Consider the following 6,302-nt stretch of genomic DNA (forward strand, 5'->3'; position numbering starts at 1 on the left):
GCTTCCTTCTGCACTTTAAATTCTATGATTCTATGCTAAATTTCCTCCTGCAGCCCCCCTCCGTCCATTCCCCCCTCTCACCCTCCTGTCAATACCACTCCCTCACCCCCTTCCTGCACCCCTCCGTCCATCCCCCTCTCACCCTCCTGTCAATACCACTCCCGTAATACCTGTGCATCCCCCTGTGCAAACCCCTCCCTCATCCCCCTCTCACGGCCTCCTGTCAATACCACTCTCACCCCCTTCCCACACCCCTCCGTCCACCCCCTCCCACCCCCTCCTGTCCAACCTCCTCACTCATCCCCCTTCCCTCTTCTTGCCCATTCCCCTCCTGCATCCCCCATGTCCATCGCACTCCCGTCACTCCCCTTCCCAGGGCCCCCCGTCCATCCCCCTCTCGCAACCCTCCCGGCCAACCTGGGATTGCCACCTCAACCACCCAGCCCGTGGTAGCAGCCCCCGTCCCATATACGCATAGCCCTCCCTCCTAGAGGGCGATCGAACCCCACCCGCCAGCAGCCCATGCACACACCACCCTTTACCACCTGTTAACACCCATGCCGCAGCCATGACCGGGTGCCTCGTACACAGGGACCCCATGTGCTGCTTGCGTCCACGTTTCTCACACTCTGTTCCCCCAGGAGAAGATGGCCCACAACCGCAGGGAGCGGAAGAAGACCGGAGGGTGCCCACCGGACCTGTGGCCCCTCACCATCGTGGCCCCTCACCATTGGACCTGGTCTGTGGGGGTGGGAGAGCGGGCAATTGCTGAGGCAGATGTCGGCATGGGAGAACCATGTGAGTCCGTAAGGAATAGCGATGACCCGCTTGTATGTGTCGCAACCCCACCCGCGATCTAACCATGCTTCTTGTCTTATGACTTGCAGGATGACCTGGTGACGAGGCAAGTCCATCTGGGTTCCCCTGGCTGTAAACACGCGACTCACCTGGCAGCGAGGTGGGACTTGCTGGTGAACCGCGCCCCAGCCTAACCCCGTGACACCCCAGAGCACACGTCCAGGGACAACGTTACTTCTCGTCACTGCTGTCACTGGCACCCTCCATCATCCCAGAGACACTCACCATGTCCCACCACCACACATGGCCCTGGTACCCAGCCCCGTCCCCCTCCCACCCCACCCCATACCCCGTCCCCACCTCTGCTACCCCAGGGGTTCGATGGGAATGTGTGATGGAATGGACAGCATGCTTGCAGGATCACCTAGGCGAATGGTAGAAAGTGCTACGGAGGGCAGTAGTCAGACATTGTCAAATGATATGCAACACCAGAACTCATCGCGGAGCGGGTTGTCATCATCCTCCATCCCATGGGCCAGGCCCGCTAATACTGCCAATCCAGGGCCAGCACCCTGTAGTGAAGCAGGTAGAAAGCACGGAGGTGGGGGGGGGGGGACATTGCAGGAAGGGTGGATTTCGGGGGGGGGGGTGGAGTTTGACGTTTGAGCTGTCACTGGCCTGGCCTCCCAGTCAGCAAAGCTTTTTTTTGAAATGTAAAGTACCCAATGAAATTTTTTTCCAGTTCAGGAGCAATTTAGCGTGGCCAATCCACCTACCCTGCAGATCTTTGGGTTGTGGGGGCGAGGCCCATGCAGACACGGGGAGAATGCGCAAACTCCACATGGAGCTCCTGCTCGTACAGCCTCATGGCATCCGCTGGGGCTACAGTGGTAGGAAGATGCCAACCACTCCTGGTTGGATACCGAAATGTGTTGTCTGCATGGCGGTTACCCCTTTGCCCAACAGGCTCCACTAGGCTACACAGTTTAAAAGACTGTGGGGTGATCTAATTGGAATGTATAAAGTTCTGAAGAGGCGCCACAGGGTAGATTCTGAGAAGATGGTTCCCCTAACTAGGAGAATGTTTATTCACTGAAAGGTTTGTGAATCCTTGGAATTCTCCACGAGATTTGTGGATGTTCAGCCACTGAATATGTTCAAGAAATGGGCTGTAAACTCCGATGGAGATGTGATTGAGTCCAATTGCCACTCTGCTCAAAGTTCTCACCATAAAATACAGGCGATCCTATCTTGCCCGAACATCCTACTCAGGCCGGGAGAGATCTGGGCATCCACGAGGCCTAGTGTTGAAGGCTGCAGAGTTGAAGGGAAGAAAGCCACTCCCCTTGTTTTACAGTACTAACTGCCATAACAAATTAAGTTTAAAGGTCTGAGCAGGTTTAAAGGCCTTGCACAACATGAGTTTATAACGTAGTGTAGGATTCGGGAGGAGTGGGTATAGGTTCGGGTTTCTTGGAGGATAGGGTGGAGTAGAATAGGGTCAGAGCAGGTTGGGTTGACCTCGGGGGGATGGGGGGGAGGATGTGGGCGGGTGTTGGGCTGGCTTTGGTGGAAGGGGGTGGTGGTGTCAGGTTGGGTCAAGGCTTGGGGTGGGTCGGGTTGGCGAGGGTGTTGGGTAAGTGGGGGGGTCGGGTTGAGCCTGGGGGGGGGGGTGCGAGTCGAACCTAGTGGGGTTGTGGCAGGTTTAAGAAAGAGTTCCAATGGGAGTGGGGGAAATCCATGTGTTGTGGTATTCCTGTGTGCTCCTGTGGGAGGGGTAGGGAGATTTATTTGGTGCTCGGGGGGGGGGGGGGGGGGGGGGGGTCATGTAGTCCCTTGAAATTTGGGGGAAACTGTGGTGGAGGTTAGTCCTGTGGGAAGGGTAGGGGAAAGTCCCTTGGGGGTTCAGGTGAGGGGGATTTCTGGCGTGGGGGGAATAGTAGTGTGGGTGTGTCCCGTGGTGCGGGGGAGGGGGATAAGGTGGGTCACATGGGGGCTCGGTGTGAATCTGTTGAATAGCTGCCCCGAAATTAGAAGTGGTTTTAATCCTTCTAAAATTTTCTGGGTACCTATTGGTATAACAAGTTGGAAACATCCAAAATTTGCAATTTAAATTACATTTGGGTGGTTCTGGAATAGTGCAGGGCTATTTCCCAGGAGCAGTTTGCACTTCCGAGCAATTGCTGTGTGGCCTTATCTAGGAACCTCCGGGTGTGTGGCGGGGACACCTCAGTGCATCTTGAGGGTAGCCCTCATACAACGCCCTTCGTCTCAGAAGTTATGACCATATATAATAATAATCTTTATTGTCACAAGTAGGCTTCTATGCATTGGAATATGACTTTAATAATTCACTTTAATCTGTATGATAGAACTGTGAGGGAAATATCCAAGATATACTTTGTTACAGAACTGTGAGTAATATATACCAATGTGATTTATATAAATGTATGTTATATCCCAAGGCAATCTATATATTGGAACAGAATGTATTTTATTCTGGCATAATCAATAGAACTGCAATTTAGTGCAATGTCCCTGTGCAATGCATGCAGCAGAGCTCTGGATGATAGAATACATATGATAGAGGTGTACAATATATCTCATTATAATCTATATTTCAGAACTGTGAGTGGTAGTTCCCAGTGCAAACTTTGTAACAGTTAGGCGAGGGCCGGGTTTGACATAACCTAGTGTATTCTGAATAACAGAACTTGTGGGTGATATGTTACAGTGCAATCCATGTCACAAAACTGAGTCAGATATGTTTGTGTAATCTGTAGAGAATCATTGAATCCCTACAGTGCAGAAGGAGGCTATTCAGCCCTATACCTGTAACGGCGTAACCTAACTTGAACATCCTTGGACACTAAGGGGCAATTGATCATGGCCAATCCACCTAACTTTCACTTGGACTGTGGGAAGAAACCGGAGAACCCGGAGGGAACCCATGCAGACACGGGGAGAATGTACAAACTCCACACAGGCAGTTGCCCAAGGCCAGAATTGAACCCAGGCCACTGTCGCTGTAGGCAGTAGTGCTAACCACTGCGCCACCTATAACAGAAGTGTTTGTGATATATGCTTTTTTAAAATATATTTTTATTCAACATTTTCAATTTTATACATAACAATAGAGCACTAACAACCTAAAACCACCCCCCCACCCCCACACACACACCCCAAACAAAAATAAACCCCCAACAGGAAAGTTCCCCCCACCCTCCTTCCTCCCACTATCTCCCCCCCTTGGCAAGTAACGGTAACCATCTCTTTAAAGTACAGAATAAACGGCTGCCATCTCAGGTAGAGACCCTCAATTGCCCCCCTCATGGAGTACTTGACTTTCTCAAGGTATAAAGACTCCATAAAATCCCCCAGCCGTACTGAAGCGCTGGGTGGAGAAGCTGACCTCCACCCCATCAGCACTCTCCTCCAAGTAATCAGTCCCCGCCCCCGTCGGCAGCTCCAGCAGGCCCGACACTCCAAATATGGCCCCGAGGGACAGGGTTCCAGTTCAATTTGCAGAATCACCGACATGGTGCTGAAGAAGGAGACCCAGAACCTCGCAAGATTAGGATACGACCACAACATGTGCACATGGTTAGATGGAGCTCTCCAACAATGATCACACTTATCCTCCACTCCCGCAAACCTAGTCAAATGAGCCACATGCACTACCTTCAACTGTATTATGCCAAACCTCGCACACAAGGACGTAGCATTCACCCTCTGCAAAACCTCACACCACACTGCTTCTGTTTGTGACACATGCTAATGGATTCTGATTAACAGAGCTTTGTATGAGATGTACAGATGTGATCTATTAAATAGAATTCGAGGGCAGATGAAGTCAATACAGTTAAGTGTGAAATTATTAATTTTGGTAGGAAGGATGCAGGGAGACAATATAAGATCAGGGTGTAGTTCTGAAAGGAATTGGATCATTATCTGAGAAGGAATGATTTGTAACGTCATGGGGAATAGGTAGGGCAGAGGCACAAGGGAAATTGCTCTTTCAGAGAGCCAGCACAAGCCTGACAGGCCAAATAGCCTCCTTCTGTGCTGCAACCATTCAATGCTTCTACAGGATGATAGATTTTGGGTACTAAAGGAATGAAGCAATATAGGGATAGTGTGGAAAGATGGGGCTTTGGTAAAAGATCAGACCTGACCTCCCTGAATAGAGAAGACTAAACGAGCCAAATAACCCATTCTAGCTTCTATTTCTTGTGTTCCACTCTATATAATTGCATACCGTGTGTTAATGGGTGTAACATTTTTGTGGGTGATCGAGAGTAGACAAGTAAGTGGAGTTGAGGCCCCAGCAAATCAGCCACGATTATCGAATGATGGAGCAGCCCTAAGGGACTCAATGGTCTACTCCTAATTCTCCTGATCAGGGGCGTCATTCTCCGCCGGCGGGAGTCTCCGTTTTGCCGGCGCCCGGGGGTTTCTCGACGGCGTGGGGCTGCCCCACAATGGGAAACCCCATTGACCGGCCGGTGTTACGGAGACTCCCTCCCGGCCGGTCGGAGCAGAAATGTGGCGGGGCGGGTAGGAGAATTTCGCCCCTTGTGTTCTTGTGTTCCTGAATATCTTGTATGATACCATGTGTTACTGTGTATAACACTGTATGTTATTAATGATCTGTAGACAGGGTGCAGCATAACTGCAGAATTAGAGAGAAATTTACAGCCTGTTCTGTGACATGGCTTGGAATTGAGAAGGAGTGTTATGGTGTGATTGGGCTCCCAGTGTTTCGCAGAGTCTCCATGCAATAAATTAGTTCCTTCGTCAGGTCTTGCAGGCAATACGAGCAGCAACTTGTTTAGCACACTGGGCTAAAGAGCTGGCTTTTAAAGCAGGCCAGGCAGCACGGTTCAATTCCCGTACCAGCCTCCCCGATCAGGCACCGGAATGTGGTGACTAGGGGCTTTTCACAGTAACTTCATTTGAAGCCTACTTGTGACAAAAAGCGATTTTCATTTCATTTCAAATGAAACGAAAATCGCTTATTGTCACAAGTAGGCTTCAAATGAAGTTACTGTTAAAAGCCCCTAGTCGCCACATTCCGGTGCCTGCTCGGGGAGGCTGTTACGGGAATTGAACCGTGCTGCTGGCCTGCCTTGGTCTGCTTTAAAAGCCAGCTCTTTAACCCTGTGCTCAACCATCCCCTAATCGCATGGTCCTGTCGCGTTCACACCATGGAAATTGCTGGAAACCTAACCTGAAGACATCTCAAAACCTGATCGTAGCTTCAAGCATAGAGAACGATTTCACATATTATTTTCTGTGTTGCGAAATTGGTATTGTGATCAAGTAAAATCAACAAGGACTGGTATTTTTTACTCAACCCAATTCTTTCTCCCTGGACGTGACTTAATGGCCGCAAATTGCGTAATGGCCGCCAAATCTCGCGAGAGGCCAAAAATGAGATTTGGAATAGGTGCGATCTCAGAATGAGATCTTCCCCACCTGATGTTGGTGACATAATCGGGTTC

This window comes from Scyliorhinus torazame, chromosome 17 (genome assembly GCF_047496885.1).
Source record: "Scyliorhinus torazame isolate Kashiwa2021f chromosome 17, sScyTor2.1, whole genome shotgun sequence".
NCBI classification, from domain to species: domain Eukaryota; kingdom Metazoa; phylum Chordata; class Chondrichthyes; order Carcharhiniformes; family Scyliorhinidae; genus Scyliorhinus; species Scyliorhinus torazame.